At 43.7% G+C, this 25,429-nt stretch overlaps 1 long non-coding RNA gene across 1 annotated transcript in view; it reads left to right on the top strand.

The window, feature by feature from the left end:
• Positions 1-16,946, top strand: part of LOC141743208 (uncharacterized) — a 28,730-nt gene extending 11,784 nt beyond the window's left edge. Inside the window, exon 3 of the long non-coding RNA XR_012586979.1 lies at positions 15,758-16,946. This is a non-coding gene — a long non-coding RNA (uncharacterized LOC141743208). The remainder of the gene's footprint in view (positions 1-15,757) is intronic.
• The last annotated feature ends 8,483 nt before the right edge of the window (positions 16,947-25,429 follow it).

The following is a 25,429-nucleotide window of genomic DNA, read 5'->3' as shown; positions in this document are numbered from 1 at the left end:
ACAGAGAGGGGCAGGTACTGAAATTGTGCCTTATGGGGGGGAAGGCAGAAGGCAACACGTTGATGAGATCTGAGCCTGCAGAGGAGGAAAGGGGAAGGACAGCTCCTTCTCAAGCACAATGGTCCTGGTTGTCAAAGACAGCGTTGGCACCATGAGACCTGGGACACAGTTGTGGCCCCTGGCTGCATACTGGCTTTACTGGGTGGGAGCCATCATCTGGAGCTCTTTGGCAGAAAACCTGGGACAAATGACCCAGTAAGAACAAGGCTGAGATATTACCTTGTTTCATCACGTCTTCAGTCAGGATTTCAGATTTCTCCTGAAAGTAGAGAAGAAACTTTTGCAGTAAATAAAAACACTGCACTTCAAAACCTCCTGCAGAGTAGATCTGCAAATATTTGTTCTACTGCTGATGAAACATGCCCAGGTCCATTAACAGAGAAAACAATTTGTTCCCAAGAAATAAAACTACTGAATGATGAAATATTAATTTAGATCATGGGCTTCGTGTCAAATAGATTGCCTTTCTGTTTATGAGCTAGAAACAATGGGGTTTTCTCTTTACCATTTGAAAACTTATTTAGCAATGTTATGAAGTGTTAGAGAAGGAGCTTTGACAGTTCCAATTCATGAGCTGGGGAATTAGTTTTAATTCCTTTTCTTCCCTTAATATCTTAATAAATCATAGATTTGTCCCCTATCTTATTTATTTTTGGGGGGTGGGGAGGTGAATGAAGTTATAGGGAATGTTCATAGCTACGCTAGAGTCTCATCGTGTAATGAGCTGGGCACACTCAGGCACACAAACAGGGAATACATTTTCTCTCTTTCTAATTTCCTTGCAGTTTTTGCCCGGTGGAACATTTGAGCTGGAAGCAGTTTCCGTCAAAGTGTTAGAAATAGGGCATTTCCCAGGTGAGTGTAAACTCCTGAGCACAATTCGCTCCTCCTCACCTCTGTGACAGGGGAGCTTGCTCATCACGGCGGGGAGCTGAGCCTGCCCCTGCATGCACTGCAGCACTGCACACTGCTAGGGCTGTAAGGAACGTCGTGCTCTCCAATGGGACAGAGTTTGGACTACTAAATCTTTGGACATGCAAGCCCTGAAAATTTCTCACCCGTGGTCTTACACCTCTTTTTCAGGTGTATTTTCTACCGACGTTTTTAACTAAGGTGGAATTGGAGATATGCTGGTGCGACTCCAGTGCCTGGAAAGGCAATGTGGCTGTATAAAGAGCATTTTACACTGGAAGGGTTATTAAGCATTGGAACAGGTTGCCCAGGGAAGTGGTTGAGGCACCATCCCTGGAGGTATTTAAAAGACAGAGAGACATAGTGCTTAGAGATATAGTTTAGATTAGTGATGTTTTTTGTCAGAGTTAGGTTGATGGTTGGACTAGATGATCGGAAAGGTCCCTTCCAACCTAGGCAATTCTATGATTCTACGATTCTATGAAGCTAGGGAGTGGCACTACCACAGGATGAGGCTGAAAACTTCGATCTGCAGGATCAGATATGGAAAAGTAAATCCCAGTGAAGGGATGCACCATTTCATTGGTGTCCTGGAGAACCAAGCTGTCTGATATGGAAAAAAGTTCACAGCTATTTCTCCCATCCCAAAGGCATCTTCAGATTGGTTTTGGTCGTGCACCTCATATTTATTCTTAATAAAGAGATATCAGAAAGGGTTGTTCTTCAGAAATAAAACTGTCCCACAGAGAGCTCAGAAACTTTGCACACTTCTGTACGAACCGCTCCATCTGTTTCTGAGCTCTCAAGTGCCGCGTAAGGAGTGTATAGATTCTGCAAGAAGGGCAGGAGAGGGATGAGAAGGACTTTCACCCAAACAGGATAGGTTTGCTGTACATTACTTACTCTCATTTAAAAGGTTGTGGTTGTCCAATCAGAACAGAAGGAGCAGCACCCCTGAAAAGTGTCTGTAGCAATCACATCTTGATGAAAAGTGCTTACAAAATTGTAAAATAAAGAAAAATGTGAACAAGTTCTAAAGCCCGGAGGTCTTACGCCTCCTCTTGGTTTGCTCTTTGAAGGAAGTTTTGGAAGTTCTTTCAGAACAAACAAAATGATAATTTTCATTTGGGGAATAATTTCTTTTATTCTTTTATAATTAAATTCAGGCAAATATTGAACAGAACTATCACTTCAAAATGTAAAAGTCAACATGCTTCATTTTAAACACATTAGAACAAGCCATTATGACTATCTTCCTCTTTTGTTTGGGTCAAAGGGGCTCATTCTTGTATGTAAAAAGATTTTTCATATTCCAAACAAACATACATGTAATTTTACTGATACAAAATGTATTTTTCGTGATACAATGTTGCATGAAAAGAAAAATCTAGTGCTTAAATAAGAGCTTTTTAATTGTGAATAGAAGATAAGGCAATTCCTTACAGCCAAAAAAATTCTAAAGATCGATGTAGGCAGTGGTTGACTGGGGCAAACAACTAATTATTTTAATTTCCTTTGCAGTTTCTTAGGAAAGAGCAACACCTTAGACTTTTGAAGTAAGTCGTATGATGAATTTAACAGGTTTCATTCTATTATATAGAATGCTTTAAAAACTGGTTTGCTGACTTAGCAAATGTTTCTCCTTCTTTGCAAACAGAACCAGAGTATTTCCAGTAACTATTTGGACTATGCAAAGGATTCCTAAACATTATTAAAGGTTTCTGACCTTACTGTTTGTGAAGGCTTTGATGGGAAAAGTCTGGGAATGATAAAATCTGGTGCTCATAATGGAAGCAGAGGAACAGAGATGAAGTGTTTGGTGGTACTCAGCAAATGAGAGACTCATCACTGGATACATATTTCTTACTCAAAAATACAGAGTTGTCAAAATGTAGAAGCAAGTCCAAAAGAAGAGACTTGATGTGGCAGGGAACTGAAAATCTCTTCCATGAGAAAAATCAGCTTTCTCCATGCTTGGATGCTGAGGCAAAAGGGCATATATAAATATAATGCAATAAAATAATGTATTGATTTTGCCATTGAACGTTATAATACACACTCTGTTGTTCCAGGAAAGGTTAATCATGTTGCCCAAAAGACAAACATGCTATTATGTTCTAACCTATTCCTGAAAGTAATGAAAGTACATTTAAAAGGCATTACCCTAGGCTACAACAGAGCGTAGGAGAGGCTAACTATTAACTTAACATACAACATGATGAGAAACAGGCATCGGCACTTATTGGAGGGCCAGACTTTGCCAAACGGGGTTTAAAAGAAATTTATTTGTTAATGTGCCAAAGCCATCACCAACCCCCTCACTTGTCACCCACCTCTGGTTCCCAGAATACTGATGAGGTTCCTTCATTTCTCCCCCTCCTTGGAGTGGTAGCAGCAGTTAATGTAGAGTGAAGCAGAGACTTTCAAGTAAAAAGAGGAATTTTGCAGTTCACCTTGTTGTGGTGAATCATAGTTGCATGTCCCTCTGTGTACTTGATTAATCTTCACTGCACCCTTTGTTTGGCTGGTGCCACCACCCTATGGTCATCCACTAGACAAGGCATCTAGTCAAATAAATCCCCTATTTATACCTCATGGAGAGAAACAGGCACTTGTGGAAGGCAATTCATCTGCGCTTAGATGCCTGTTTTAGGATCGGATGAATGACCCACTAGCAAAACCTTCTCTTGACTGCAGTCTCAGCAGCAAGTTTCAAACAAGTAGCTCATTTTCAGACAGTTAAAGGTAGATGGCTTATCTTGAGACTAAGATACCTAAATGTAGGTGTTTGTGTATGAACTGCTTTTACAGTCAGGGCAGCTGGGGTCAATGCCATCAGTAGAGCCAAGGGAGATGGGCATGCACCGCATCTACTACAGGGTGGGTGGAAGCCTTGTCCAGGCTTCTCTGGCTGTAAAGATAAGGGTTGCGAGGACAAACTGATCAATTCATGCATTTTAGACCTAAATTGAGATCAGAATGGTTTATTGGTTAAAAGCATATAATTAATCAGCAATCAATGAACTATACATTGAAGGTCAATGTTAGCAATACAACGAAAAAACCACAATAGGAGACACTTACACAAGGTTAATATATCACTGCAGACTTCTAAACATCCCTCTATAACCAATCCCCCAAATTCCAGCTTTGCAGCCCCACCCCCACTGAGTTGTATGCAACCCCCAGAAATGTGGCTTCCCCTGCTTCGCACCCCTTCTGGTGGAGAAGTGGGTGCTCCAGCTTCATGTGTACCTGTGCTGCAGCCTACAATCCACTAACACACCCACCAACAAGAAAGCTCCCGTGAGTTCCCCTGCACATGCACCCCAGGTGAGGGTCCTCCACACTTAGGGCAGGTCTCTGAGGTGTCTCGAACCAGTTCATACATCCTGGGGTGCCTGAGACACAATGGGAAGCCTGGTTGATAAGACATGGGACCTATGTGACATCCACGCCATTCTGGGATAGTAGTTGAAGGTCAGGTAGGGTATCCCAAAACATCTCAGGTGGCACTGGACACCTACATCTAGGCAACTGAAACCAAGCTACATGTGCTTCTGTTCTCTTCATACATGCATCAGCGTCTGCATTCAGATAGACTGTGATCAGTCCTGGAGGCTGAATCCCATGACCCCATGAAAGCTTTCATATTTCATGCCTTGCTGATTGTGTCTTCTGCTCCTGCAGATGTTTAACAGCTTTTTTTACCTTTAGCTAGAGTTCCTCTTCTGTGAAATAAAAAGGTAGCTCTGTAAGCTCCATACTCCAGTCCCTCCATCACCTTTGCCATTAAGTACAATTTTCCGAAGAGCTGAGGAGGGAGCGATGGAGAGACTGCAGACATATCCAAGAGTGCAGGAAGCCTCTGAGTGCTGAGGCATGCCCTTTTTTGAGAAATTGTCAGTATGTGAATTGATTTCTATTGCAAGGAGATCAAAGCTGGCCAGCAATTAACCATTTCCAGGAATTACTGGCTGACCCCTGCAGTGTAATGCATGGGGAAGGCATTTTCACTGCCAAGCCTGCTGTTTCATTCAGCTTCTTGGGTAAGGAGTGCTGTTTAGCTGATCAGGGTCAGACCCTGGCATCAGTGCAATCGGTCATACCACTACCTCCCCTTTCTCTTGGGGGCCCCGTGTAAGGGATAGCAGCGTACGGGAAAGGAGGTGTCACTGGGCTCTGCCAGGGTGGGACAGTGCAGCTCTGCAAGAAAGCAGCATGTCCTGACCCCCCCAAACCAAAACCCGTGGTATCCTTTGAGCCACTGAGATGGATATTTTATAAAAGCATCCAGGTTGTGAGTTTATCCTTCACATCTGGAGAATTTCCCCTCCTGCCTCCATTCCTTTGGCTTTCATTCCTCCCCTGTCTCAGCACCACCCATTTCTTCCGCATCTTTTCATCCATACTTCCTCAGGAACATTTACTCAATTACTTGGGGATTAGTGGTTGTCCCTCACAGTGGGAACACGCTCCTTGCAGCTCCCCACAGAGATGGCTGGCAGAGACACTGTGGGTTTCTCGGGAGTAGAAGGGAGGAAGGAAGGCTCCTGCTTAAATAAATATGACCCCAAGCTGGGAATTTGGCTGTGTTCGAGTTTGATGCTGAATGCTGCAAGAATGGCTAGATCAGCCCCTTTTCCCCATTCCTTTCAGATTGGTTTTGTTTCTGTAATGATCCCACTCAAAAATACCATTGAAATCTTTTTCAAAGCAAAAAAAAGACTTTTTAATGACATGGAAGTTTTGATGGAGCTGTTTCCATTTTCAGTCCTTCTAAAAAAAGAGCTAAAGCAAACTTTTTAAATTTGTGAACAGAAATTTAAATACATGACAAAAGCACAACATTTTCAATGACATTTTTCTTTCTTGTCATGTAAAAAAGATTTTATATATATATATGTATATACATATTTATATCTTCCCAAAGCTGATTTCATAAAAAAAAAAAAATACAGAAGAAGCTTTCAGAAATGTTGCAGCTGATTTTTCTTTTTCAAAGCTGGAATGAAATAGCGCTCATGGAGACAGCTGATGCTGGCCCTTTTCTCTTAGGGTCCCCACCAGGAGAGGAAATATGGTTGCAAAATTTATTGCATTAACCTATGAGCTCCCTGTGGAACGTGTCCTGCCACTAAGTGCTGGAGTTTCGTGGGTAGTCTGGCATGCACTGGTAGGGAATGGAAGAGGTAAATTGAGAGGTCTTTTATGAAGACCTAAATCCAGTCTGAGGGCTAGGACGAGGCAGTGCCCAGCATTGGTGCAGCATCTGCAACTTGTCTGGTGGTGGCATTAGAATAAAAGCGAATATTTAACATGAACTGGGCTGTCTGGCACTTCTTTCATGTCCTGAACATCCCTGTCTCCATCCTTCTTCCTTCCCTCCTGCTCTCCCCATCTCTTCTCCAGAACACCTTCCGCACACAGCCTTGCCTTTCCAGCTGCAGAGCTCAGACTCTTGGCTGAGTCCCCATAATCACAATTCGGGGACTGCAATGTCCTTTTCTGTGCTCTTTAAAAATTTCTCTCTTGATTAGGTACTCTTAATGCTGCTGCAAATTGTGATTTCCCTGGCCCCTCACTTTGAGATGGATTTCTCTCCACTGTCCTTCGCAGGCTCCCTCTTCTCCACTGCTTTAAAGTTTTGCCTTTTTTTTAGTGAGACTTCATGGGTTTTCTTGTTTTTGCCACTTTTCTAGTTGATCGGTCTCCTTTGCTGCCACGTTACATCTTCGCCTGAGTGCTTCCTTTGCTGCCGTGTTACATCTTCACCTGAGTGCTTTTGAAAGTTTTTTGAAACAGCCTTCTCTCACTACAAGGAATTGTGTGTTGCTATCTGCATAGCTGCTGCATCCTCCTCCTCCAAACTCATCCTTTCTGACTGCCCACAGATGTTACAAACTCACAAACTCTAAGCCCATGGGTAACTACCAAGTCCCGTTGTCTGACTTCCCATTGTATCTCAGGGCATTTAATTTCATTTCATCTGTTTAATGCACTGCTTTAGTGACTGTATTTTCTCTCCAGTAGCATATTTACATACTGCAAACAAGATCCCTCTCGCGCTTTTTTCTGATAATCTAAGTGAATCCAGCTCTTTAAGACTTGGAGACAAAGGCATTTTCAGGAGCCGTCTCATCACGTCATATGTGTTTTCTACAGTCTCCTCGAATTTTGAGCAACCAAAAGTGCGTGTATATTCCAGCACTGCACTTTGCACCATGTCCTGCATTTCAGTGTCCTGCATGGAGGACAAATGTCTTCCCTGATCCTTCTCACCACTCTCCTGGTTTTGCAGGCAAAGATTGCATTAGCGAGCTTCTAGCCGTGGCATCTTTTGGAGTACAGTATGTGACTCTGCTTACACTTGAGCATCTTTTTCATTATGAACCTGACAGCCTTGCCAGAATTAGTGCTTTACAGCATGTAGTTTCTGCATGTTCCATATATGTTCGATCTGCTTTCTGTGTTCCCAGATTTCTCACGTTTCTGTGTTAGAACTCAATTTGTTAGAGTAGGCCCAGGTTAGCAAGCAAACCAGATTGCTTTGATGGCTGACTGGTACTTTAATTTACTCCTTTAACACTTTTTGCATGATATAACATTTCTTGGTAGTTTTGTGATATTTTAATTACTCATTTGATAATTTAATTGATTAGCTGACTGGACACTGCTTGGCCTAGAACAGAAGGAAATTTGTCAAGCATGTGTGATACAGGTGCATCTTCCTGCTCCTCTTGATAACACAATAAATTGCTTATGGGACATTTATGACTGTTCTGGACTGTTATTACCCATCTCCCAACCTCCTTCTAATACTTGGCCTATCTTGGTTCTTGCTTTTCTTTTCTTACTGGCAGTTCTTCTTTAAAACCTCTTGATATTGTTCGCAGGGATGGATTTTTCTCTGGTGCCTTTATATACATTTGCAATTTTTCTGTACCTCATTAACTTCTCATTTATATTGATTGCTAGCTACTTTCTTTTTTTCCCCTCCATTTATTATATAGTACTATTTTATTTCCAGTTGCTGCCTTCCTTCCATTGCTGAACTAGGATGGCCTTTTGCCAAAGTTCTCAGCTTGACATCGGTCAGTCTGCAGAGATGCTGAGACTATTAGCCGCCATCCTGACCAATATCGTCTCCTTGTTTCTTGCTTTCTCCCATCCTCCTAGTCTGTCTGTCTCCAGCTACTCTCTCTTGTTTCCTACTTAGATGAAAAGCTTTTTAGTCAGGATTTTTGTCTTTGCACAGTATCTATCAGGGCTCAATCTGTTGCCAGAATGCAGTAACCCCAAGCTATAGGTGGATGTTCACCGGAGGAAAAGCTGTAAGTGCTTCAGAAGGTACGACCCTCCAGCTGCAACACACAAAGTGACCATGCGACCATGCCTAGACCATTTCAGCACAGAGAAAAGCAGAGCAGCTGAAACCCCTGCTAAGGTGCTTTCAGTAACCCTGTTTCACTTTGCACTGAAGTGGCTTAGGGCTGCCCACCTGGCCAATTGACTTGCATCAGTCAAGCAGGGTGGTAAAGAACATTTTTAGGGGCGGTAATTCCACAAAACTTCTTCAAATCTTGTATGGGCAAATGATTGGCTGTACATAATATTGCTCCAACAAGGGACAATGAATTGAACCTGGGCACAGGACACTGCTCCCTTTGGCCCAAGCTTTCCTTGTTTGCTTTTCCCATGGAGGAATTGGAAGAAAGGAGAGTAAAAATGCCTTCACACTCTGGTTGCGTTAGAAGCCACCCTGGTGACGTGAATACCTGTTTCCCTTTCTCTAAATAACACACTGCCACATGTCATGATCAGTGGCTTTGACTAATGTAATTATTAAATACTCAAAAGTTGTACTTGTGTTTGTCAAAACAGATCAAAGTTATGCTTTTATTAGTCTCCATGCAAGCAGTGTGGCTCTGATAATACACCAGTTACTACTTATTATTCAATTGGTGCAAAGGGAATGAAAGAAGGAAAAGAGGGCTTGTGTGTATGCAATGCTATTTTTCAATTAGTTTGCTTGTGGCTTTCAGCATTAAATTGGATAAGTGAAAGATGGTGGATAGGACCCATCTGCCAGGAAATTGCTAGCATGTGGCCATCTGTTGCTATCCTGCATTTGATCGGTGGTACAGAGTGTGTGTTGATTAATTCATTCAAGTCCCTCTGAGGTACACAGACTGCCTAAGCACATACATTCTAATAAATAAAAACTCAACCAGTGAAAATCACTTCGTGCAAATATTGAGTAATGCCACCATCGTGTAGAACAAACATGGGGGACTCTTCCCTTCCTCTTCTCCCTCTGCTCCCCTGCCCCGGCCCCAGAAAAGCTAGGATCCTGTCTCGAAGAAAACCAGCTGACACGCTCAGGAGGAGCCCTTCCCACAAATATTGCAGATCTCACTGAGGTTGACTGTATAGACACCACAGCGACAATAGACCAAATCCCTGGCAGTTTTAAGCTCCAAAATGACAGGACAGTTTCACCAAGACCCAGTCCATCAGCTCATCTGAGGTGACCCTCATCCTGTTCTCCTCTTTTCCTCAGGGCTCAACGCTGCTCGTGGGGGACCTGCTAAACGAAAGCAAATCCCAGCATACCCTCAGGCCTTATCAGAGGCACAGCCAAGGCCTGCCAAGAAATGCAGTGCCAGCCTGGAGACCCTATAGTCATCGGCACAGGGAGCTAAGCTTTGAATGTGTGTATGCTGCCCCCAGCTTAGGAAAAGGTTCTACACTTGCTAAATGTCTTATCTCTGGGCTTTCCAAAGACAAAAGGCTTCTTTTGGAAAAGAAATTTTTAGCTTCTTTTGAAATGGAAAAGGATAAAATGTTCCAGGTGACCAAAGTCTATTTCTCTCTCTAGCATAAGACAGATAAATTACATCTTTTATTCTTTTTCAGGACGGTTGCAATTTTCAACAATTCATGCACTGTTTCCCTCGCAGCCCTAATCCTCAGCATCTTCTATTTCACTTCTGTTTCTCTTCTGTTTTACTTGCAGTCTTACCGCCCAAAGCCCTCTCCAATTCACGCAGACCTTTCCATGTCTAGCAGAAGGGGATAGTCAGGGCATGCTAAAACAGGTCCATAGACTGTTTAGGGAGTCAGATAGTTTGGGATTGCAGTGAAGTGGATGGAGGTGAGCTTCAAGGTGCCACCAAGTTGTCAGACACAGTTAGAAGGCTAACAGTGGAGAGAGATGTGTTTACAACAGCTAGTAGGCTCACTGGAAGTCGTAGCAACTATTCTAAACTGCTTGTTCTTCAGACATCAGACAAAAATATGAGCAGGTATTCAAATATACTATGACATTCCTCTATTCTCCAAAATTTTATAATGTCACAACATCCACTTGCAAGGTGACCACAGCCAGACTTCTAAATCCTTTGAGTGAGCAGCTAGAGGATTGCATATATCACAGTCTTTACTCCGTAGAACGCAGAGAATATTTCTGCTTGCCAAACAACTGTTCTAATCATCTTTCTCATTTTGTGGCTGTTTGGGTAGCACATCACAGCTTGCTTCTCTAGACTCATCATTGCTTTCATAGCCTTGATGAGGCTCATGATTGTTTTAATACACCAGATCCTTGGGTAAACCCAGTGGTACTATCTGAGGCTTTCATTAGGGATGTTACAACTAAAAATAGCAGTCTTGCTCAGAAGGCATGGTGATCAACTGTATCCCTTGCTACGCTGAATAATCCTCTAGTTTTTCTCAAAACATGTTTAAATGAGGGTTGACGGGGTGGGGGTGGGGGGGGCGTTACAGCATTTTACTCTAATGGAAACTTCATTGCCTTTCTCTTTCCTTTTGTCATGCTTAAACTTAGGGAAGCAACAGAGGGACTGAGCAGCAGCAAGAGCTGAATTAAGAATGCCATCCTCTACAAAGCAAAATCACAGATTAAGTTGTTTCTAGGGAGAACTATTTACTCTTCAGCCTTCAAATATAAAAGAAAATTAATAGTATCCCTTAGCAATCCTGACAAAATCCTTGATCTATAGCAAGAAATAAACAGTTTAGTTTTATTAGATACAATCACATAAGTCCTCAAATCAGAGGTAATTCAAAGCTTGTAAGGTCCAGAATGATGTATTTGAGCCCTCCTTACAGCTCTGTGGTTCGATTTAGCCATCTTTGCAAAATAAGCTTTGTCAAAACTTTTAAAACATGACTCTATCATTGAAGAAAGAGTGAAATTCACTCGAGGTGACAGCGGTCTTCTCCAGCAGCCTGGCTTCTGTGAATTCCCTGGGCCCTTCCCCTCCCTCCTTGTTTCCCAAGGTGCTTGCAGGAGTTACTCTGCTGCAGAGGTGAGCAAACCCACAGTCTGGACTGTTTGTGAGTGGGACTGCACATGCCTGAAAGAGACAGAGGCTGTGGGGGCTCACCCCCTCCTCTTCTGCTGTACTATGGCCTTGTTCTAGATCTTGAGAATATTTCGAGGTTTAGGGACCAAACCCACTGCTTCCACCTAAAGCAGCTCGACTTTGAGTATGGGGGGACTGGCTGAAAAGTCATGCATGGAAAATCACCAGGTCTCTGATCCTTTCTCCTGCAAACTGATCTCTGCTCCCAGGATATTCTAACCTGATAGAATTAACAGCAGAAAGAAATGGCATGAATATAAAATTACTATCCTTATACATTTGATTTTGCTTTCTCTACTATTCGGGTAGACATTTCAAAGGTGGGTAATTGGCACTGCAGAAGGTAGTACGGGAGCTAGTAGAATAGCCCTGTAAACGTATTTTGGTTGCCTGTTATCACTGTGAAATTGCTTTCTATCAGCACCTGCAGTACAACATGTAGGGTGAATAGAATGGAACAAATTAATTGGAGTTTGTTTTGACATTAAATAGGAAATCCTCATGAGTGGAATCTCAGAGAAAAATGTCAAAGTTTAATTGCTTTCTGCATTTTTGCACACACATACACAGAAACAGCTGGCACAGATTTCCATCGCACCTTCAGGGTTTAAGTGCCCTTCCCACACTTTTCTCATTTCTGGAAACCTTAGCTGGTGGCCTGTGGTCTTCCAAACCCCCCAGCACAGCAAGCTCTCAAACCAGTATTGCAAGCAGCTAAAGAAATGTCCTGGTACCTTCTGGACACCCAAGAGCAGAGCTTTGGGCAGCTGAGCCAGAGGTTTATTTATAGGTGTAACTAAACCCAGAGGAATGTTTTCCTTGTGCATGTGGCAGTTACAATGACATTTCTCTTTAACAAAATATAGATTTAGGTAAAAGCAGATGTAGCTTTAAAAAAAAAAAAAAGTAGATAACATATTTGCAGACTTTTTGAAACCATAAATTAAGAGAGTTTGAACGGCTCCAGTCATTGCTCTCACCCTGCTCATATCCAGCCAACAAGCTGCCAGACCCAGGAGCTCTACACAGCCCTGGTGTGTCTGGATACACTGCTTTTCATATTAACCCTGTCCTCAATTAACATACAAAATCATTACGAGCAGCGAAAGACTTTCCGTAACAATGACACAAGCAGTTTTATGCGCGTTTAGCCGGCACCAGCCTCATGTCTATAATACAGGACTATTTGCTTCCAGTACTGACTTATACTGTTCCCCAAATGCCTGTTTATTACAGGATGTGAGAATGATGGGACATACAGACATCTGTGTTAACCTCACTGTGTTCCCTATCTGAGTCCTGCCCTAATTAAATTTGGGAGCCTGGTAATTTCTCCACGGAGCAGTTGCCGCACAGACAGCAAGTTCTCTGCTGAGATAATGAAACGGTTATAATCTGTAGGATATGTTTTCCTGGGCAGCAGAGTTTATACTTGGGGTTAAAAAAAGAGCAGAAAAAGCTTGAGTTTTTACCATTTTTCAGTGTAGATGATAATCAGTATTTTTGCAGCACCCTGGGAATTCCCCCTATGCCATGGACAACATGGTGAATCACGGTGTTCTGCTCCATCTCCGATGCTCAAACATGTTGAAGTTCCCAGTAATTTGTAACAAACTACTGCGGAGCCCTTTAGAAGTCAACATGATATATTTATTATCAGTAGCCGGTGCTTTTGTTTTTCTCAGTGAGCAGAACGAGAAGCCAGCAATCATGCCGTGCTGAGATGGGGCTGGAGAATAACACGGTTCAGTCTCCGTCCTCGCAGCCCAGTCTGCAGTGGGCTAATGCTGCTCTCAGAATTCACCAGGAGGTGCTAAGGGATGTATTATCTTTACTTATTGAGACCCCCATCATGACTTGGATCACTCCTTAACAAGGTCACCATAATCACATTGCAATCAGGCTGCCCCTTCCCTTCCCAGTCCTGTAATTAGTGTTTGCTCTTGTAACTGGAAGATTAACCACATGACCTGTTATTAACCTCTCTTCACCTATTATGGTCTCTTTGGTGTTCCTTTTCAGTGCAGATACTGTTGAAAGAGGGGCTGTTTTAATTATACTGTATTAACATGGGAGAGATTCTCAAACATGTGGGGAATGTGCTGATTATAGATTTAATGATAACTACAAGTATCAGAAAGTGTAAATGTTGTATAATTAGAGAGTAACTCCAGTGCAACAACACACGGTTCTCACTCAGTACTCACTGCAAATCAAAGTGGCTCCACAGTACAAATTGGTTGATATGTTCCCTGTCCCGTGCAGTCCCATTCCAGGGCATTCCAGTCCTGATGCTGACAGTCAAGTGCCAGATTTGAGACCCTTGAATACTATCCTGGGTGGTTTTCAGCTCTCAGTGGGTGGGTGTGCACCCCTCTCCTGGGAGACCTTCACACATTGCCCCAGTGCTTGTTCTGCATCTCCACCAGGGCCTGGGGTTGTCCAGAGACCACCTGGTCTGGCCAAGGGCAAGATGTGAGAGTAACAAAACGTAAGATACTGGTATCTGCAGTTGCATTACAGTTATTACAATTATTACAGTTATTACAGTCTACTCACGGCTCTGAACCAAGCTACCAATTCACAGCCTCCTGAGATGAATTATCCCATGAATCCAATTGAACAAAGCCTGAATAACCATCGCAAACAGAGCACTAGTGACCAATGGGCTGCGTCATTATTTTGGCACTAAGGGCTCTGAACCAGCAGGCCTTTTGTATAGCTGTGAGTAACTTCTTGATTTCAGGGTTAAAAGGGGTTAAAAAAGAAGGGACTGTATAAATGTTTTTGAGGCTGCAGCCCACCTCAAAAAATACTTGATGTTTACTCACAGGTAAAACAAGCAAAGTGAGTTGTATAAATGATACTCTAAATTATTCATCCAGTTTGAATAGTTCATTGGGAATGTGTTCTCATACCTTTCTGCAAGCTGCTGAAATGCCAGTTACCTTCTCCAGTGTTAAGGCCATGCCCTGCATCACTGCAGGGATGTGCGCATGCACATATATATCTCTCCTGGTCCCTGTACCATGTTCATCAGATCTCCTAATGCCTGGGCATCAGGTCAGAACAGTGCTCCCCCTCAGAAATAGCCTGTACTCTGAGTTTTACTGAAACAGTTAGAAAAGAAGTGTGTGGATATGGAGTGTACACGGAGTCCCCACTAGCTGCTGGGGAGAGGAGGATGAAGCTGGTAGCAGCACCTAATAGCTTATTACTGGCTTCTGTTGCTTGACACACGTGCCAGTTGATACATGAGCTGGCAATGTGCGCTCACAGCCCAGAAGGCCAACTGTATCCTGGGCTGCATCAAAAGAAGCGTGGCCAGCAGTTGAGGGAGGTGATTCTGCCTCCCTGCTCTGGTTGAGACCCATCTGGAGTACTGCGTGCAGCTCTGGAGCCCTCAGCACAAGAAGGACGTGGACCTGTTGGAGTGGGTCCAGAGGAGGGTCATGAAGATGATCCAAGGGCTGGAGCAGCTCTCCTATGAGGACAGGCTGAGAGACCTGGGGTTGTTCATCCTGGAGAAGAGAAGGCTCCAGGGAGACCTTATGGCAGCTTTTCAGTACTTAAAGAGGGCCTACAGAAAAGATGGGGACAAACTTTTTAGCAGTAGGATAAGGGGTAATGGCTTTAAACTAAAAGAGGGTAGATTTAGACTAGATATAAGGAATGAGAGTGGTGAAAAACTGGAACAGGTTGCTCAAGAGGTGGTAGATGTGCCATCCCTGGAAATATTCAAGGTCAGGTTGGACAGGACTCTGAGCAACCGGGTCATTGCAGGGAGGTTGGACTAGATGACCTTTAAACGTCTCTTCCAACCTAAACTATTCTATGATTCTACAATTCTGTGGCATATAGTATTGTACAAAGTATTCCCTTCTTTTGGATTATCAGCCATCTGATGCTGCATTTCTCCACCTCATTCATGGTGCCACAATTAGACCATACATGGGACACAAGATGTCTAGTCCACAATTATGTCTGAACTGGCTGACTGAGAGCTTTTCCTGGCTGGTGAGGGTGCCCTGACTGCATCTGTGACTGCTTCCACCAGGGCCCTATATGGAGATGGTACACCCACCTGCCTCGCAGTTTGGATGTGGACAGTGAGAAACCTGGGAGCAAACAGACTTGACAGCTACTCTGCGCTAGCCTGTAATTCAAGAAGGGTGTACGATTTCACCCTGTAAAATTCATCAGGCACAGCAGAGCTATTGGAGTTTCTTTCTGTGCCTCTAATTCAGCAGCAGATGAAGTGACTCATGTACACGTCAGGTCCCATGCGCCTGGTTTATATTTACCCTGTGTCTATTTGCTGATCCATCCTAAGCCAGTCCAGGACTCAATTCAAATCCTACCCAACTCAGGGCGAGTCTTTCTTTTTGGACCAGGGCCCAAGAGCACAGATGTTCAGGCTCATTCTCCATGAACTCACCATGTGCTGCAGAGGATCAGACGGCAAAGTCTCTCTCCACGTGACAGGATCGTTCGCTGACATTGTGGACCCGGTGCAGCCAGTGGACACAGGACACACATGCAGAGGAAGAGGTATCGTGCATCTGCGGGCACCATCACTGTGTACACAGGTGTCTCTGCCATGGAGGGCGGTCCTGTATCTCCAGATCTGTAATTCAACAGCCATCAGCACCCAAGGGGTCCCAGTGCTGCCGGTTGTCTTGGACTTCGACACATAGGGTATGATTCTGGGGGCAGCTGCAGCAGACATACCAATGGAGGCTGAATTTGGTGGGATACCATCTTTTCACTTCTGTTAGCATGAAGAGGTAACAAATTTAAGTGGCATTTTAATCTAACAGCTTCATAGCAAGTAAAAAAACCCTAAATGACTCTGCATTTGTTGTCAAAATTATCCCTATAAACTGATCTCATAAATCCAGGGCTCTAAAAAAATAACTATAGCACTTTATGTTTTATCTCTATTACAATTTGCTGTAATCACAAGAGAAAAATTTTAAAGCTGTCTAAAACTCAAACAAGTGGAAAGGAGGATTTTTATGATTTATAGTCTAATCTCCTTTCCTCAGCTTTTTGGAATATCAAAAGTGATAGTTTAATCACACATCTATCTATGCCAGGACATAAAGGAAAGACACATGAGACATAAAGGGGGAATTAAATCCAAGCAGCTATTCTGTGTGGTCTGGCGATTGGAAGAAAATCATACATGTTTGCAGCTAATTCAAATTCACTTACATTGGATGCTTCTTAAAATATTTAATTTTCTACTTAATTTGGTTGTAGTGAGTCTGAACTGTACTAACTGATTCTCCTTTATTTCATCGGCACACAAATGTTTGAATGCTGTCATTTTCTGATTTACAAGGCCAAGGAAATGCCTTCCATAGGGACCTGACATCATTGCCGAGATGTCTTTGCAGTTACCGTTTTGCTTTCTGGTGAAGTTCTGTGGTGCCTTCCTAAATGTCCTGGAGGAGAAGTTGGGAGAACCATGCTGTATTTTCATGTGAAGAAAAATGTTGAAGTCAGGTATTTCCATGTCCAAAATCATGTGCTTTGTGAATTTTCCCTTTGTTGGAGGAATAAAGTATCTGAGATTTACAAATGAACACTGGTATGGTTCACCTGGGAATGTTTTTGCACTTCTCCAGTTTCTCCAGCCTGGCTGAGGAACCATAACAGAACTGATTAGATGTTCAGTGGGCACAGAGATGAGGATAGAAGTACATGCCTGGGGGCCAAAATAAGTAAAGAATCATTAACATTCATAATTCATTTGATAGAGATAAACTCAGAAATCAAGAGACCATTAGGGGTATACGACTTGTGAAGGGCAAAAAAACCCCCACAGGATATTTGTTAGGGTTTCCATTCACCCTGCCTAAGGGGCAATACCTCCTAATTTGGGCCTGAATCACAACTACTTCTCTATCATCTGCGGTAGTATCATTTTCCACACGTCTAGCAGGACAGTGGATGACACCTGGTGTGGATGGGAGAGAGCGCAAAGTCTTCCATTCTGCAGTATGATGGCAGCAAGTACCAGAGCTCTGCTGGTAGTAGGACAAGGTGATTTTTTGCAGGCTTATGGTTGAGGCTGCAGGCAAACAGCAAACATCTTAAAGTACTACAGGAAGGTGTTGTATTCAGGTGGAAGGATGTACTGGCCTGCAACTTTCCTCATCCCTGCCACAACACGAAGAGAAAGGGAGTGGAGTAGGAGTATTTACAGCAAGGATCCCCATGAAATATAGAACTAAGCATTTTTTAAAGCCATTGCTGTATGCAGCTGCACATATTATAGTCATAGCCCTCAGTCTCTTTAGTCATCCTTGGTGTACAATGATACGACTGTCTTCAAGCCCATCTCTGTGTACTTCCTACACTGCTGCCTACCTCCAACCTTTCCACCACTGTCCCTTGGCAGACACTTGCCCTGGCTCCTGCTGACCATTGAGGTGAACACTTGTTCTTGCCCCTCGCTCACCTCCACCGCTGGGATTCCCTGCAGATTCACAACACTTAGCATCCCTCTCACTGCCATTGATAACAAGCCATGAGCTGTGTCCCCTTTTCAACACCAGGAGGAGGCCACTTGCATTCGTTTTGGAGGAGCAGAGATACTGAGTGTGCTATTGCTGTTTGCCATGCTCTGAGGTGGTTTTTCTAAAGTTGTTCTGATTATTCATAAGCCACGCGCTCACATCTTTTGCATGCAGTGGTTTATTTCTTCTGCTTAATGGGAGCTGATGCTTTACATGGAGAAAGGCCTTTTTTTGTGAATCATGCAGAACGTTCAAGACACAATTTGCCTGTGAGAAATCCTGGAGTTAATGTGACCTGACAACAGAAAGTTTGGTTCTTCGTGCCTAGTTCCCAAAGATTTGCCATCATGGAAGCTATAATTTATGACTAGCGCTGCTTTAATTCAGTTTTTGGAAGAAAAAAAAAATCATTGATTTACACAGAAAACTCAAATTTATGTGTTATCAAAGTAAGATATTCCTGAGCTGGAAGAAGTTTGGTACCACGCAGAGAGAGAACTTTCCAGACCTATGGCACTATGTCGGTGACAAAGAAGGGAGTGACAGGAGTAGGCTGTAATTTCCCCACAGAATTTGCGTGGGAGTTCAGCTGCGTGTGTGCATGTGTGTGTGTGAGAAAGAGAAAGGGACAGGCAGAGAGAGGAAGAAACTTGCTGCATTATGCATTAATTTCAGTGTGTGTAGGCAGAGTACAAGCCAGAATTTTCTCTCTTGGGGGCCCAGAGTTAGGCCTTAATTTTACGTCAAGGTACTTATGGAGAAGTGCTCCAAATGAATTCCTAGCGTGCACAACTGCCCACTGCTTCAATTATGGTCATATTAAAAACACAGCATTCACTTGCATGGTTTAGTCCACTTATGGCTCTGAATGGCTTAGGATCATAGGAGCTTGTATCGCAATCATTCACCCCAAACGCGACCAAACTCCTTTTATTCCAACTCCTCCTTTCCACTGCTACCAAAGAACTTGCAGTCCAGTAAAAACAAACAAACAAACAAACAAACAAACAAATAGTCTTCCACTCCCAACAATTCAGAAGGTATATTTGGATTACTTGATACTAGGCAAAAAGAGGAAGGTGGGTGCTTGGGAAAGCTGAGATTTAGACATCTTTCATTGAAAATCCCACGTGTTGATTGAGAAACTGAGCGCTGCGGCCAGAGGACTGCCGTTGCTGAGCTTCCCTGCTCTGGGCGCAGCCCTCCCACTGGGCAGCTCCAGCTTTCACATGCCCCACAAGCGGCAGCTCATGCTCCAACTCTCCTCTGCCGCTCCGACGCGCCGAGAACTCCCAAACCCTCCCGCCAAGCCCCATTACATTGTACAAGGGACTTGACTTTTATGAAAATTGTCATAATTATATCCATAAGCTCTGAACTAAAAAAAAAAAAAAAGAAAAGCCCCATCCAAACCTTTCAGCCCTGTCAGCTTCTCCTGAAATGACAGATCCTCCATGTGCCACGTATCTAACACCCCAGTTGTATCTTTATACATCTCTGTCACCTCCTCTCAAGCTCACATTACCCAGAGCCTGGTAGTTTTACGGCTATCGTTTTGCGAACCCCATCTCCGATGTTATCTCCAGCACAGGGCCATGCTGATTATTTCTTTGATTCTGATGCATGCTCAAAACCATTTGCTCTTTTCTCTCTTGCTGTTTCTGACCTGGGACTACCAACACCAAGAAGAGCACTTAGAGGTACACTTAAAACAATCTGATATGAAGTGTCCTGAAATAAGATGACTTTCTGGCTCAAGGTCCCCTTCATCAAGGCTGTTCTTAAATAGACCAGTCTTTTTGAAGGAAAGGGACACTTAAATGTTCCACTTCCTTAATGTTTCTCCAGGGCAAATTAAGACGTTTGGTGTCTTGCACTTCAGAGTTGACACCTTGGATGTGCTGAGTGAGGGGTGCTCCTGGACTGCTCTACTGCTCGTTGCTCCCCTTCCCCAGGAGAGGTGATATCCCAGCCTGTCCCATGCCCAGCTTCCTTTTGCCAAACAGCATGAAAAAGCATCAAAGGCCCAGATACATCAGTATTTCCATGCTGTCCAGAAGGCTTCATTGAGCAGTGCCTCCAGGAAAGTCTGCTACAGTTTAGCAGCTCCACTCCTGCCATTTTTGGAGAGGGGGAAACAAAATGGATGCAGAGAGAAGGAGTTTCCTTATTCTCCACAAGTGCACACTTGCAGTCATAGCCTGCGTCACGTACATCAAAGCAGCCTCGGCCCCTAGATGACTTTTTATTCTGGTTCATCCACTTCTCAGCCACCTCAAAACACTGTGCCTACATATGTGCGTGCCTATTTATGTAGGAATTATACACATAGGAAAGAGTTAAGCCCTGCAGCATCTCAATACTACTTTCCTTTACAAAGGAAAAAGTAGGGCAGAGTTATGTCATTTGTCATGATCATGAAGGGAATCCACAACTGACTGGAGACTGAAGCATTATCTCCAACCTGCCCCTTTACATTTATCCCATTTAGTTGACTTCTTTCAGCTTTTCCTAGGGATATTAAATGTTTCATGATATCAACAAACAAAAGTCTTCCGTGGTACATTTTCTGCCTTTATGATTGTTGTTTGTTTAACACATCTTGTCAATATTCTCTTTCTTCTCTATTTTCTTCACAAACATTACTTTTTAAAAGGTGCCAGATGTTTCTTCACCCTTAAAAGTCACATCAAATCCAATCACGCAATCAGACTATAACCCCAGATGACTTATAATTCTCAATTATTTTTCTGAAGTCCCTGTATAAGACAGTGCTGGGAAGGAAGATGGAGTACTTCAGCTTTTTTAAGAACCAGTGTCAAAACAATTCTATCAGCCCTTGGCGCTAAATGCTTTAATTACTGTTTCTTAATTTCAAGAGACAAAACTTCAATTGTAATAACAGAAACATCCATCAGAAAAGGCATCATTGCCTTATGATTAACAGCTGTCCTGACAAACCTCAGAGTTTGACATATTTACAGGACTGTATTTTTAAAATGCCATCAGAGGGAATGAGCCTGAGTGTAGAGAGAGAGAGGAATATTTAGTACCTTTCCTATTGCTGCAGGCCTGGTACGGAAATTACGGACTCTTCCTGGCATGATAGCCCACACTGTTTAGGGGATTATAGTGATGGATGCCTGAATTAGCCAGGATGATTCTTAAGATACTCTCAAAAAATTCTGCCTCTAAAGCCACCATTTTCGCCTCTTCAATATAATTACAGAAGCAGGCTGTGCAGACACAGGTCAGCTATTTGCCGACTGTCAGAGCTGAGTGTTGTAAAGTGATGACACAAAAGCAGAGCTAATTTTGAACTGGAAGAGTTTCTAAGGTCTGTGTACATAGAAACAGACCTTTTTATCAGTAGTGTACTAAGACTGTTTTTATTTTCCCCCAGAGAAGCTCTATACACAGCCCTATATCACTCTGCTACAAAATTAGCTCTGGGCAAAACTGTTCCAGGGGTTGAAGATAGACCCAGGATAGACCCAGCCCCTACTATGCTCTGAATTCTCCGGGGTTTTTTTGCCCTTTTTTTTTTTTTTTCCCTGCTATTAGTATACATATACCTTGGCAGAATTCAGGCTTGATTATTCTAGGAGACATTGGCCAAACTTTGGTTTAGCTATTGGTAATGCTGCTCCCTGCTACAAGAGAGTCTTGTGCAGGGCTGCACTTTCCCCAGCCAGTCACCCAACCTGAAATATGCTAAGGCAGCATGTCTGTCATGGAGGTCTAAGTAAGGCCCTGGAGGTATTTCAAGAGGGACCTTCTGAAATCAAAGCACTTTACATGACTAACGAATTTGCAAGTTTAGTCTGTTGGGATCCCCACCCCTCTGCTCTCCCTTAATATAACTCTGTGTGCATTTTTGAGGTCAAGTGATTTAATGCCCAACATCAACACTGTCACAGCTGGGGGGGAGAATACCCCTTGCGTCTTCATTGAAACATTTATTTTTTGAAACATATACCCAGCCAGTGGTGAAAAAGATGCCACCAATGTGTAAAAGGGACAGTAATCCAGAAATTAACAGTGCAGCCCCTCAGCTCCTCGACTATAGTGAAGTCTGTGCAGAAAGCACAGTGAAGAGAGCAAGCTCAATTGCTGTCCTGGGGCTGAAAATATCAGGGTGCAGTTCTTCTTCATTAAAATGGACTTATCATTCTCTTGTACCTCACACTGACATTTACAGTAAATGTTATTAATTGTTTGTAAGACATCCCTATACAACACTGATGGGGATGTTTCAGATTGCTATCGAAACTTCGGAAATATGAATGATTATAATTCATTCTACTGTCATCCTGAGTCAGGAGATGAACAGTTATTCAATCCTTTTGATAAATTTCCAAGTAAAAAAATTAGTAATCACAAGTTACAGGCATGTATATGAGACCTAAGTGTTTAAATCGTTGCAGGAATTTGTAGTTAATATGCCTAGGCTGATTAAATGCGGCAAAGGTGGCCCTGGCTGAACTCTGCAGCCAGGGAAGGGAACCGGAAGGATGTGAAGGATGGGAGTTTGTAATAATATGAGCAAAATTCTAATCAAAGTCCTGTCTGAGCAGAAACCTGCAATAACTTACACAGTGCTCTCGCACAACACTGTTTAACGCTGGAGAAGATTTCTGGGCCAATGTTGCAAACCATTCTACTGGTGTAGCTCGATCTGGAGGACGGAGGTGAAAAGGACTCTTACGCACTCTTGCCCATCTTCTCCCCTTGGCCCATAGGCCCTGTGTCATTTATGCAACCCATGCAAATAGTTTTGGACCTTCTCGTAACTGGGCAATGATTCGTTCTTGCAAGCAAAGCTTTAATAGTCATGTATAGGATAGAGGGGAGCAGGCCAGCAAGCCACCCCTGTGTGAGAAAGGGGACGGGATGGGGCTCCTGGAAAGGAGCCTTTTTGAAGGCTCTGAGTCATGAGGTCCATCTCTTATCTCCTCAGCAAGGCATCGTCTTTGTCCACAGGTGGGTGCAGCTCCCCAACACTGTGGCTTGAGATCCGCTGTCATGCATCCCTGGTAAGATCTCACGGTCTGGCACTGGGGGCAAAGCAGGAGCAGCACCATGGGAGGGACAAAGGGCCTCCGCACATGTGAAGGTGCCAGAGCAGACTCATGTGTTGAAATATCCAGAGTCTGAGTGCACTGGGTAGGGAGCAGCTGTGGAAACTGCGGGACGTTATTCTCACCGAACCTGAACAGACGGGAAAGTGAGGCACCAATGTTATAGCATGCTGTACCATCCTCAGTACTCCTGAGTCCCACAGTTCAGACCTGGCTGGAGGGTGTTGATGAGCAGCCCGCAGCCTGTGCCAGTGCTAGGGACCAAACACAGCTCTACATTTCAATCATTTCAGGAAATATATCTTTCTGGAAAATAAGCTGTCAATGTAAACCAAAGCTACGGCCTTGCTGAAGAGGGACTGGGAAAGCTCCTTTAGTCCCCGCCTGTGGGAAGTTAGATGGGGTGATTAGGAAGATCACTTCAAGAATTAAAAATCTGCAAAGCTCCTGCATCCCAGGCACATGACTAGACCCCGGGACCTTGCTTCCTCTCTGTAACCAACAGATCTAAGTCTGCATTGGTCATTTGTGACTGTAAAAATCCTTTCCTTGCTGTTGCTGCCGGAAGACTTTCCGCTCTTGCAGTTTCATTAGAGTTTAGAAATCAAACAGCCAGCTCTGAAAGTGGCTGCTGGGACACACAGATTTTGTGAGCTTCCCATTTACCTCCCTCTTTGTGCCTCTGTTACACGGGAATAAGAAGCATCGTTTTTCTAAGAGTGACAAAATCTTTAGTCTCCACAGGCTACTGTTTCATATGGGTCCCCACACAGCTGCTGCCTCTCCCATCACATTGACAGATCAGAATCAGCTTCCCAGGAGGAAAGTGGGCAATGACCTTGATAGATCATAGCCTTAGGAGTGTTATCAAGAAGCTGTAAATGTGAAATAAATGGAGTAGACTCATAGCAGAGTACAAGATTCCCTGCTCCGGTCTCAGTCTCACACCCAAGGAAGTACACAGCAGTTCCTGAGCAAATCCAGTGGGAAGTAGTGTTTTTTTCCGGTGTCCACAATGATCAATGAGGAACAGGCGCAGAACGCCCGCAGCTCCTGCCGCAGTAAGCAGAGCAGGCGCCGGTGAATTGGATTGCCAAGAACTGTTGGCTTTTACATGAGCTCGTGCAAGGTCGTTCATCACCGCGGCAGATGCCGACTGCTCTAAGCAGCATGGAAAAGAAATTAAAAGTAGGTAAAAAAGACCTTTTTGTTTAGCTGGAGGATAAGTAATAGATCAAAATGTTTGAAATATTAGCATATCGCTGCAGCACAGACACTCAAGTGGGCTCTTGCAGCTTAACACATGGCAGAGTTGTCACCTGAGCCATAGTGACTGAGTGTGTCGGTGGACAATTGCCAAGAGAAAAGTGTGGTCCCGAAGTTGAGTATTGTGAGTGATACGTGGTCGCTCACTGTCGTTCCACCAGTGTTAAGCTCTTGGCCAAGCTCAAGAGCTGGATGGGGAGAGCAGCGATCCTGCCTACACAGCAGCCTGATGTGGCTGGGCACTGCCCATCACCTGCCTCTGTCAACAGCTTGGCCTTGGAGAGGTGGAGCTCTTTGCCAGGGCACTCTCCTCATGGGTTTGAGGGCTTTTTAAGCTCACTACAGTAAATACAGACTTTTCTGGAATATTAATATTAAAATTCCTTTTCAGTGTTGTGGCATTGAAGAGGGTGCTTGTATATCGAATAGGGCCACAACAAGCTCACTGCTGCACAGGAAAAAGAGGGAGCAAGAAGCAGTCCCTGCATATTGTGACCTACCCTTTGCCATCAAAATGCTGCTTATGTTGTGTCCCTTGTAAGGAAACCGAGCATTACGTCAGGTCAACAACTGCAGAGATGAACGTGAGATCAGAACAACCGATGGAGGCAAACCCAATCTCCAAGTGTTTTCTTCACCCAAGATGCACTTGCAGGCTCAGTGGCAAGTCCCTAGTGTCACCTCGGCAGATGTCCCAGCTGTCTGGAAAGGGAGCACTGCCCACACCACCAATTCCAGTGAAAAGGACCCTTGCTGGCCTTGCACTGACCTTCTCCAGCTCCTTCTCTTACAAGGATTGAGCAGACCAAACCAGCTTCTCCTTCGAATTCATGCATTGTTTTCTCATTTTTTTTTTAATTAAAGGTATTAAGAGGACTGAATCTATGCAGCTGGCTGAAGCCACTAGGAAAGGAATAGCTGGAGAGCTACTTCTCTGTGGGGTGGTCTTTGCCCACACAGCAGTCTCAGACATGCACCAAAGGTCGGCCATCCCTTGCAGTCTGCACAGACTCGTAGTAGTTATTTTCCACATTGTAAGAGGGATGCAAATAAAAATGTCCTTGTTCACAATATAACTGTGCTGTAAGTGATCTCAAGGCCGAACTCCTTCCATTTAAAAGCCATTTAGCTCAGAGGTTTCCTATCAAAATTGTTATCAAAGTTACCTCACCTGGCACATTGTATCTGTGTG

Source organism: Larus michahellis, chromosome 4 (assembly GCF_964199755.1).
Source record: "Larus michahellis chromosome 4, bLarMic1.1, whole genome shotgun sequence".
In the NCBI taxonomy this organism is placed as follows: Eukaryota; Metazoa; Chordata; class Aves; order Charadriiformes; family Laridae; genus Larus; species Larus michahellis.
Note: the sequence above shows the minus strand (reverse complement) of the source record. Positions and strands in the feature narration are given on the sequence as shown.